Source organism: Atractosteus spatula, chromosome 5 (genome assembly GCF_055471065.1).
Source record: "Atractosteus spatula isolate fAtrSpa1 chromosome 5, fAtrSpa1.hap1, whole genome shotgun sequence".
Classification (NCBI taxonomy): Eukaryota; Metazoa; Chordata; class Actinopteri; order Semionotiformes; family Lepisosteidae; genus Atractosteus; species Atractosteus spatula.
This window is the reverse complement of record NC_142710.1, coordinates 3,245,231-3,256,085: the sequence shown is the minus strand read 5'-3', so window position 1 is coordinate 3,256,085 and position 10,855 is coordinate 3,245,231. Positions and strand designations below refer to the sequence as shown.

Here is a 10,855-nt window from a genome sequence, read left to right as displayed (position 1 = left end):
AACGTGTTAGTAGCGTCCGTGGGGAGCAGTACCACAGCTGGGAACACGTTTCTGAAGATAATCAAAATGAAAGCCAAATCCTGAAATATCAGCCCCGAGAGGAAACGTCTCCTAACAGGAAACATAGCTCCCGCTCCTCGTTAGTATAGGGGTGAGTATCCCCGCCTGTAACCCGGGAGATTCTTTTTAGAAGTTCATCTGAAGATTAAACAGTTCCGTTAATTTCTGCGATTTCCACCAATAAAGAGAAGTGGAAGTAATTTTGATTGATTCATGGGTCGTCTTTCCATAATGATGTGTATTTCTGCGTCAGTAGACTAGAAATAGTGGGTGTGTGAAAATGAGACTCACTGGCCTGTACGGGGATCGAACCCGCGACCTTGGCGTTATTAGCACCATACCCTAACCAACTGAGCTAACCAGCCTTGTGAGAGAAGGTTCGTCCTCTGAGTTTTCCTACCTTTTGTTTCCTTAGTGGATCCGCTGGTGATGATCGATATAGAGAGATAGAAATAGCAAATTAATCACGAAGAGAGATTTTGGGTTGGAAATGATGTGGGAACGAGCCCGTGTCAGTTCGGGAGAAGGTGAGGATGCGTGTGTAGTCGTGGCCGAGTGGTTAACGTGATGGACTAGAATAAATTCAAGTAACATCTCTGTTAACATTTAATTCCTATCAGACTGGGCTGCGCGTTTGTTGTATCATTTTATCTGACAGGGTGTCTCTCTGTGTCACAGTTCTCGTCATTCGCCTTTGGCGACACCTGGTGGCCACAGCGGTCAGTCCGCCACGTCGCCCGTGAACAGGCAGCGCGCGTATTCCAGCCTGGAAGACGCTCAGAGGGAAACCGGTTTCATTTCTGTCTCCTTTCTGATCCGCTCCGGGATGGAATGATGAAAGTGGGAGACACTTTTTCCCCGTCACCCACGACACGACCCACACTCAGACCGCTTAGTTATAATTCCCGCTTGCTTTTTACTCCATTTTTACTCTGGGTTTCTGTGTAGTCGTGGCCGAGTGGTTAAGGCGATGGACTAGAAATCCATTGGGGTCTCCCCGCGCAGGTTCGAGTCCTGCCGACTACGGGTTTGTTTTTCCTTTTGGTGAATCCAAATAACATGTCAATTAACATTTGCATTTCTATCAGACTGGGCTGCACGTCTGTAGTATCATTTTATCTGACAGGGAGTCTTTATTATGTGATAATACAAAGACATATCAAACTCACTTCTTATCTTCTGTGTATCTGACACGAGTAGACTAGAGGAGTAGGGAACTTTATTGCCATATGTACATGTACATTGGAATTCTTATTCTCACTGATCTCTCTGGACAACAACAATGGAGACAGTACATTACAAACAATAAATAGAACAGGAGCCATCAATATGTTGTGGGACAATAAGTATGTAGTAGTGACAAAAAAACATAGTAGACCATGAGTTAGAGCAGAGTGTGGACATGCATTGAGTCTGAAGCCCTGCAGTTAGCTGTTGAGGACGCGCACTGCAGTGGGATAGAAGCTGTTCTGGAGTCCAGTGGATCTTGTTTTAACAGTGCGGTACCGCTTGCCAGAACGCAGGGGGGAGAATTTGTTCCGGAATGGCTGGGATCCTAAAAGACGGATTGGGATTTATTGTGACATCTCGCTGTATTTCTAATACCAGTGTGATACTCGAGTAACGTAGTGGGTCGTGCATCTTTAGAGCTTCATCTCAGAGATTTTTTTCTTTAGCGCACCGTTACAAGCGCCCACACAACTTATTCTCTGAACCCCCCAATTGCTCCACAACCGGTGGAAACCCCGTTTTCCCCTGAGAGACACCAGTGCACGGTCCCATCACACTCAAGAACACAACAAATATCTTCAGTGAAGACCCGGAAGTGCCAGAACACATTGAAGACTTGCACTGTATTTAAATACGAATTTCCTTCAGTTCAGCTCTCTTCAGTCCCCGGGATAGCCGTGCGAGTGGCAAACACAGTTGGCCATGCCCCTCGGACCACACCTACACCATCTACCTCATTATGATTTCTTATTTATTTATTGCACATCTCCAGTCATTGTTTACATGTCTGCATCGTTTACATTCGAACTGTTTACTTGTTTACTTGTACACTGTCTACTGTCTGTTTATATATTGTCTTGATGCACTGTCTGCACTTTGTGTTTTTACACCTGTTTCAACAATCGAGAGACTTTCTGTAAGTAAGAATTCCGTTGGACCAGTACTGTACCTGTACCGGTTACATATGGCGATAAAGCGCCAACAGGCAGTAGGAGTTGATGTAAAGAGCATTGAACTGACGAGCACAAGAGCTCGACTCGTGCAGCAGGCAGAAGAAGGTCCCGCCGTCCTCCTCACATTTGGCGGGACCGCCCTGCAGACAACAGGCAGTGACGGTGCCCCTAAGAGGTGGAGAAGCGGCACAAGGTGACGCCGAGGAGGAGGGCGCAGCGCAGGGGGTGAGCTCAGCTGGTAGAGCGTCCTCTTGCCTCTTCCAGGAGTGAGTTTAGAGCTCTGTGTGCCGACAGGTCTCCTGTAGCCGCGTTCGCGCCTTGCGGAGAGAGCGCTGCGCGATTGTCAAGCATTCAACAGCCGCGCCTCCTGTTCATCTTCTCTCCGCATGAAGCGCGGCTCCGGTGCTCTCTGCTGAAATCTCCTCTCAGCAGATCGGGAGTCCTTGGGGAGAAAGTTAAGGAGTGTGCGATGCATTTTCTGACAGTTGGAAAGACTGCCCCCACAGTGTCATTCCCAGCAGCTAAGTTACAGAACAGGGTTTCAGTCCTCCTGTGAGCTTCGTTCTTTTCAGTGAGCTCATCACTTGTGGAAATCGATTTATGGGGATCGAACTCGCGACTTTGGCGTTATTAGCACCATGCTCTAAACAACTGAACTAACCGGCCGCTTGAACCCACAGTCCAGTGATCAGCTAAAGATCAGCTAATGGGCCCTCTGCGGATTATTACAGAAGAACTTTAAGTGCTGATTCGCTCAGCTTGCGCTTGTTTCCCCTCGTGTGTGAAAGTGTTTCATGTGTGATTGAAAATGAGACAAACTCCAGTCTCCAGTTAGAACTGAAACAGCAATCCAAAACATGACGCCTGCTTGAGTCTAGATCTGACAAACGTTGTTTTTTTAAAAGTGTAGTGAGGTGGTTAAAAAGCTACCTACCACCCCGTCGGGGAATCGAATCCCGGTCTCCCGTGTGACAGGCGGGGATACTCACCATTATACTAATGTACGCGTGCCTGAGAAGGTCTTGAGCTCTGTTTCCTTCCTCTCAGGGCTGGTGTTTACAGTTCAGCCTGTTAATATGATTCTTCACAGAAATTAGACTGAAAATGTGGAGAGATGTTATACGAATTTCCTTTTTCCGACTAATCTAACTACTATTCCAAAGGTGAAACCCATCAACTCTTAAAAGGTTTTTGAAAATCTGCCTGAATGTGGTTTTGTTTAAAAATCTTTCTGTATTTATTATAACAATCGCTGACAAAAATATTACGATTAACTTCTGAAAACAATGAAACTAAAAGGATGAAACCAAGCGCTCTTAGTTACTAATTGAGTGTTCATGAGCGTCAATAAACAACTGAAAGCAGGTGAAATCACCGTATGCTTTCACTGGTCCCAAGCTCAGTCAAAATAACTTCCCAGTGTTAGAAACCTCATTAATACCAACTGATTCTACACGTGTTAGTAGTGTGTGAGGAGGATCGTAGCACAGACAGATGGAAAAGGATTTCTAGAAAAGGTGTTTTTAGCCTAGTTAAAAATTGACAATTGACAAATCAACATGTCTTTAAAAGTTTATCCCAAGAATTTCCAAAAATAGAGAAAATTACATTTCTCTTTCAGTAATATAATAATAATAAACTTTATTTTATATAGCGCCTTTAAAGGTGGCTTCTCAAAGCGCTTAAAGACCTAGACGGGCTGTGGTTTTTGTTGTAAACAGAGCACAGAGAACGGTCTTGTCACAGTGACGTGTAATTCTAGACACTCGAAGGCTCCACGGCCGAAATGTTGTGTTTGTTTTCTTCTCAGCAGAGAATAAACCTTTACTTGCTCCTTAGTTAAGGAGAGTCTACCAGGACTGGGGATGAAACCCACGTGGTTTTATGTCTATTGGATCTTAAGTCCAACGCTTTTACCGCTCGGACTTTCTGCTCAATTACAGCACTAGAAATGTTCTGATTCAGGGCTTCTGCGGTTCCTGCTAATTACACGCAAGTGGGAGACTCCCTCTCTGAAGAGTCCCGTCTCCCCGCAAGAGAGAAGACCAGTCAATCAGATGTACTCTAAAAAACCAACAGGAGAAAATAGCAGTGTAAAAGCGATTTTGGCACGCCTGTAGCGCTTTCACAAAACCTCCTAGGGTTACGAAAACACTTGCGTTGTGTATAAAGTACATTGTTAATGTTTTCTCAGCCTTCACTTTGTCGTTTTTATGACATTGTTTTGACCACGCACCCGAAACTTGTTGGAACGGGAGAAAATCCAGGACTTATTTCATGGAGAATTTCTGTTCTAACAGTGTGCCAGATTCAGAGAGCAGTGAAGCGCACTGAAAGTCACCTCCACTGTCATGAGAGCAGAATAAAGTCCGAGCAGTGAAGATCTTTCCACGACCGGTTCTTGTGAACCAGCCGACAGCCCGCCAGCTCAAACACCTCGCTATAATCTCACAGTGAGTGAGGCGTGATCACGATACGCGCTCTGCTGTGCTACTATAGTCGTTTCATAAAAGCAGAAAATACGAGGAGAGCTGGACGTATGTTCTTGTAATCATGGAATAAAACAGGGCATGTCCGCGATTTGAGGCCGGGACCTCTCGCAACCAAACAGCAAGCCTAGACCAAAGAGCCAGAGAGGTCGTGCGTGCTCCGATTTCAAGTGTGTTTTTCACGAGTGTGCGATCGCACAGAGGACTCGTGAGGGATTTAGTGTGATCGCCAGGAGAGGAAGGGGGATTAGCTCAAATGGTAGAGCGCTCGCTTAGCATGCGAGAGGTAGCGGGATCGATGCCCGCATCCTCCAGCTTTTGCGCTCTACGTCCTAGAGAGGACAGACTCCTGTCTCACTTGCAACATTGTGAAGACTTTGCGTCGAGCGCTGTAAGGAGGCGATGACCTCTCCCCGCCACGTTTTCAATTTATAAAACTGTAACTTAACCCTTCCACGGGAAACCTGTTAAAACGGGAGAAAGTCTGCGATGTATTTTATTGATTATTTATTTTCTAACACACAGGTGTCAATCTTAATTAAACCCACGTCAGAATGTGTCCCTTTCAATCCATTATTATATAATCCAGTTCGTGCCGAGCACACAGCGGGTGAGAGTACAGCACAGCAGAGCTTCGCATCAACAGGACTCACAGGAGGGAAAGGCTGTCCGGTATCGCCGGCCGTTCGCTCCATTACCAGATGACATCTTTCAAGCCCAAATCACACTCGTATATGAGAAACTATATATATACAGTCTACAGCATATGAATATGTATATACTGTACATGACTGCGAGGAGTACAAAACGTGGGTGCAACGTAATAAAGAGGAAGCTTCTGAAATCGTTCATGAATTTTTGATTCAAGATTTTTTTTTTTGCCGTGTACAACAAGTGTAGTGGAATGCTTACTCGTTCAGCTGTAGCAAGTAACAGTTTGTTCCGGAATGGCTGGGATCCTAAATGACAGATTGGGGTTTATTGTGACAGCGGATGGTGTGGATCTCACCGATTGATTTGAAATCATATCGTGTGAGTTCATACTGCAGCTCAGCCATCGTCCAGCTTCTTGAGCGCAGTAGATAGCGCGTCAGTCTCATAATCTGAAGGTCGTGAGTTCGATCCTCACACGGGGCAGGGAGCGGTGCTGTTTTGGGCTCTTCACAGATGGGGCGTGGGACGTTCACTCTCCCACGCGGGTTCTTCACTTCCACGCCGAATACGAGATGTTTAGTCCGCGATAAACACAGTTCGATCCCTCGCTATGATGCTCGGTGTCCACTCACACCTTTTTAAAATAATGATACATGAGAGCTGCAGATAAACTCTTAGAGGTGAAGGTGTCTCCACCACCGGATCTTGTAAACCAGCAGTCAGCCCGTCAGCTGCAGCACCTGGCTATAACCTCACGACACTCGCTCTGCTGTGCTCCCGAGGAGGGCTGGATATGTCTTCCTACAATGATAGAAAAAAAGACGGGCTCGTCCGGGATTTGAACCCGGGACCTCTCGCACCCAAAGCGAGAATCATACCCCTAGACCAACGAGCCCTGCGACAAGCTACCCCTCAAATTTCACACGTGTTCTTCGCGCCCAGAGACCGGAGACAGACCAGTGCAGTGAGACTCGCGCCGTTCGCTTGGACTAAACCAACGAGCCCACCCTTCCCCTCTCTCCTCCCAGTGAGCTCGCGGGGGGGTCATTCACTCGTGCCAGGTGGGTCCTGTTCGCTCATACACGCGTGTTCTTGCCTACCTCGCGGAATGCGTGACCTTTCCAAGGGAGAAAAGCACAGCCCAGTGCTCGATCGGAGTCTCCCGGCTGTTTTTGTCCTTGTGCGTTTAACACAGAAACACGTCTGACAGCAACCGCTCATTAAGACTGGCCACATGTGTGCAGCAGTTTTTTTCTCGTGTTTCTCTTTTCTTCATTAATTTGCTGCAATTATCGGTATAAAGTCAAATCGGTCAGGATCTCGGACTTTAATAAACGAGCACTTGGGTCTTACACTCTTTGCATAATAAGACCGTCAAAAGAAGCAGACCTTAATTTAAGATCGAAATATCAGAGTAGGTGTCCGAACTGTAGAGTCTTTATAATTTCCCCGCGAGGAAGGTCAAACAGATGACTGAAGCACAACAAAACAACACAATAAAAGTTTAGCCCCAGAATTTCAAAAAATACATTTCTCTGTCAGTAAGACCTAGACTCAAGCGGGCTGTGGTTTTTGTTGTAAACAGAGCACAGAGCACAGAGCACTTCTAAGACAGGCTTGTCACAGTGACGTGTAATTCTTCTTTAGAGACAGTGAGAAGGTCCTGAGCAGGTGGGCTAGGCTGTGAAAGCGCATGTCTAATGTAGACAGAGCCCAGTCATCACTGAGCGCGGTGTAGTAGTGCCGAGTGATCACTGTGTTGAAGTTAAAGTCTAAAGCGCTCGTGGAGCGGTAGATGTTGATGAAACGATTATCTTCATTTAACCTGTTTTCCTACTGTTTATCATCTTTAAATCCACTTAACATGGAATATTAAGGTGAAATTTTGTAACTATAAGGAATTGTTTGCAGCTGAAGATAATACGATATTTGCAATATTATCATACTGTGTATAGCCGGCAGTGGCGGCTAAACAAGAGGAAAATACACAGCAGTATTTCACCTTCTTCATAAACATTTTTTTGCTTATATAACCCAGCGCATCTGCGGCAGATTTGAATGCCACTCTCTCGCCTTTTATAAAACAGACATCTCTGTTTCTCAATTCACAGACGCAGAATTACACATCGTGCGTTGTTAAAGAGGTCAGTCCTATACTTCTCAGAATTATAATAAATTTATATTCCTAAATATCGTTCTCGTAACTCTAGGGGATTTCGTGAAAACGCTACAGGCCAAAATCGCTTTCGAGCTTCAAGCTAACTTCACCGCGGTCGCTCCCCGTCAGTATGGCGCACAGGAGGATCCCCGCTTTTCACGCGGGAGACCGGGGTACGTTTCTGCGACGGGGCGCTGGTTTCATTTTTAACAAGCTGACTTCACTTACAATTAAACGTTTGTTTAAACTCATATCAGAAGAATAACGAATTCCGTTGCATTTTCCAACAATAACGTGCAATTAAACAGGTGAAAACGCCATTTGCTTTCACTGCGATGTTATTGTGATTCCTGTCAGAAGCGCGTATGGACACGTGTAACTTCTCTCCAGTGTGATGACAGTTTCTGAAGCAGGGAGAGAGATCTTATATACATTTCCCTTCCAAAGGGGCAGTCGGTCAACTTTTAGAAGTTTTTCGAAAATCTGAGTTAGATTTTTTTTAATCCGTAATTGTTATTACAATCTCCTGCAAAAAGAAGGATGAAGATGAACTAAACGCTGAAACCTAAAAGATCAGCCCTGAGAGGAAATGTCTCCTGACAGTGAACAGATCTCTCGCTCAGCGGTAGACACGCGCTCCTCGTTAGTGTAGTTGTGTCTTTAAAAGTGGCTCAACTGTCTGGTTTCATCAAGAGCGGAAACAACAGAAATAGACTACAAACTGAAATTAATTACTTCACCATTAATGAATTTATATTACTCACTAACAGTTTATAGGCGTCTTTACACATCCGAGACCCGGTGAAAACACCATTTCCTCTCACCTGGCCCATGCTCTGTCGGAAGGACTTCTTAACGCGTTTTAAAACTCAAAACCGAAGCTGAAATAATCGATTCCGAACGTGATAGTAGCCTCTGTGGGGGAGCAGTAGCGGTTCCACAGCTGGGAACAAGTTTCTGAAGATAATCGAAATGAAAGCCAAATCGCCAAATCCTGAAATATCAGCCCCGAGAGGAAACGTCTCCTGAGAGGAAACAGAGCTCCCGCTCCTCGTTAGTATAGGGGTGAGTATCCCCGCCTGTAACCCGGAAGAATCTTTTTGGAAGTTCATCCGAAGATGAAACAATTCCGTTAATTTCTGCGATTTCCACCAATAAAGAGAAGTGGAAGTAATTTTGATTGATTTATAGGTCGTCTTTTCATAATGATGTGTATTTCTGCGTCGATAGACTAGAAATAGTGGGTGTGTGAAGATGAGACTCACTGGCCCGTACGGGGATCGAACCCGCGACCTTGGCGTTATTAGCACCACGCTCTAACCAACTGAGCTAACCGGCCTCGTGAGACACATATCTACCGCTGAGTTTTCCTACCTCTTGTTTTCTTAGTGAATCAGCTGGTGATGATCGATATAGAGAGACAGAAATAGCAAATTAATCACGCAGAGAGATTTTGGGTTGGAAATGATGCGGGAACGAGCCTGTGTCAGTTCGGGAGAAGGTAGGTTTGTGCGTGTAGTCGTGGCCGAGTGGTTAAGTCGCTGGACTTGAAATCCATTTGAGTCTCCAAAACAGAGAGGCACCTCAGTAACAGCCTGGATGTTGACAGGATTGTGACAGCGGATGGTGTGGATCTCACCGATTGATTTGAAATCATATCGTGTGAGTTCATACTGCAGCTCAGCCATCGTCCAGCCTCGTTAGCGCAGTAGGTAGCGCGGCAGTCTCATAATCTGAAGGTCGTGAGTTCGATCCTCACACGGGGCAGGGCTCAGTGCTGTTTCGGGCTCTTCACGGATGGGGCGTGGGACGTTCACTCCCACACGCGTGTTCTTCACTTCCACGCTGAATACGAGATGTTTAGTCCGCGATAAACACAGTTCGATCCCTCGCTATGATGCTCGGTGTCCACTCACACCTTTTTAAAATAATGATACGAGAGAGCTGCAGATAAACTCTTAGAGGTGAAGGTGTCTCCACCACCGGATCTTGTAAACCAGCAGTCAGCCCGTCAGCTGCAGCACCTGGCTATAACCTCACGACACTCGCTCTGCTGTGCTCCCGAGGAGGGCTTCCTACAATGATAGAAAAAAAGACGGGCTCGTCCGGGATTTGAACCCGGGACCTCTCGCACCCAAAGCGAGAATCATACCCCTAGACCAACGAGCCCTGCGACAAGCTGCCCCTCAAATTTCACACGTGTTCTTCGCGCCCAGAGACCGGAGACAGACCAGTGCAGTGAGACTCGCGCCGTTCGCTTGGACTAAACCAACGAGCCCACCCTTCCCCTCTCTCCTGCCAGTGAGCTCGCGGGGGGGTCATTCACTCGTGCCAGGTGGGTCCTGTTCGCTCATACACGCGTGTTCTTGCCTACCTCGCGGAATGCGTGACCTTTCCAAGGGAGAAAAGCACAGCCCAGTGCTCGATCGGAGTCTCCGGGCTGGTTTTGTCCTTGTGCGTTTAACACAGAAACACGTCTGACAGCAACAGCTCATTAAGACTGGCCACATGTGTGCAGCAGTTTTTTTCTCGTGTTTCTCTTTTCTTCATTAATTTGCTGCAATTATCGGTATAAAGTCAAATCGGTCAGGATCTCGGACTTTAATAAACGAGCACTTGGGTCTTACACTCTTTGCATAATAAGACCGTCAAAAGAAGCAGACCTTAATTTAAGATCGAAATATCAGAGTAGGTGTCCGAACTGTAGAGTCTTTATAATTTCCCCGCGAGGAAGGTCAAACAGATGACTGAAGCACAACAAAACAACACAATAAAAGTTTAGCCCCAGAATTTCAAAAAATACATTTCTCTGTCAGTAAGACCTAGACTCAAGCGGGCTGTGGTTTTTGTTGTAAACAGAGCACAGAGCACTTCTAAGACAGGCTTGTCACAGTGACGTGTAATTCTTCTTTAGAGACAGTGAGAAGGTCCTGAGCAGGTGGGCTAGGCTGTGAAAGCGCATGTCTAATGTAGACAGAGCCCAGTCATCACTGAGCGCGGTGTAGTAGTGCCGAGTGATCACTGTGTTGAAGTTAAAGTCTAAAGCGCTCGTGGAGCGGTAGATGTTGATGAAACGATTATCTTCATTTAACCTGTTTTCCTACTGTTTATCATCTTTAAATCCACTTAACATGGAATATTAAGGTGAAATTTTGTAACTATAAGGAATTGTTTGCAGCTGAAGATAATACGATATTTGCAATATTATCATACTGTGTATAGCCGGCAGTGGCGGCTAAACAAGAGGAAAATACACAGCAGTATTTCACCTTCTTCATAAACATTTTTTTGCTTATATAACCCAGCGCATC

At 45.9% G+C, this 10,855-nt stretch overlaps 7 non-coding genes across 7 annotated transcripts; 3 read left to right on the top strand and 4 right to left on the bottom strand.

Moving 5' to 3' along the window:
• Window positions 1-351: 351 nt before the first annotated feature.
• Window positions 352-425, bottom strand: trnai-aau (transfer RNA isoleucine (anticodon AAU)). The gene has a single exon. It is a non-coding gene; the product is annotated as a tRNA-Ile (tRNA).
• Window positions 426-1,004: 579 nt separating this feature from the next.
• Window positions 1,005-1,086, top strand: trnas-aga (transfer RNA serine (anticodon AGA)). Its single transcript has one exon. It is a non-coding gene; the product is annotated as a tRNA-Ser (tRNA).
• Window positions 1,087-4,973: 3,887 nt separating this feature from the next.
• Window positions 4,974-5,046, top strand: trnaa-agc (transfer RNA alanine (anticodon AGC)). Its single transcript has one exon. It is a non-coding gene; the product is annotated as a tRNA-Ala (tRNA).
• A 1,163-nt stretch (window positions 5,047-6,209) lies between these two features.
• Window positions 6,210-6,281, bottom strand: trnap-ugg (transfer RNA proline (anticodon UGG)). The gene has a single exon. It is a non-coding gene; the product is annotated as a tRNA-Pro (tRNA).
• A 2,528-nt stretch (window positions 6,282-8,809) lies between these two features.
• Window positions 8,810-8,883, bottom strand: trnai-aau (transfer RNA isoleucine (anticodon AAU)). The gene has a single exon. It is a non-coding gene; the product is annotated as a tRNA-Ile (tRNA).
• A 355-nt stretch (window positions 8,884-9,238) lies between these two features.
• On the top strand, window positions 9,239-9,311 carry trnam-cau (transfer RNA methionine (anticodon CAU)). Its single transcript has one exon. It is a non-coding gene; the product is annotated as a tRNA-Met (tRNA).
• Window positions 9,312-9,641: 330 nt separating this feature from the next.
• trnap-ugg (transfer RNA proline (anticodon UGG)) lies at window positions 9,642-9,713 on the bottom strand. Its single transcript has one exon. It is a non-coding gene; the product is annotated as a tRNA-Pro (tRNA).
• Window positions 9,714-10,855: the final 1,142 nt, after the last annotated feature.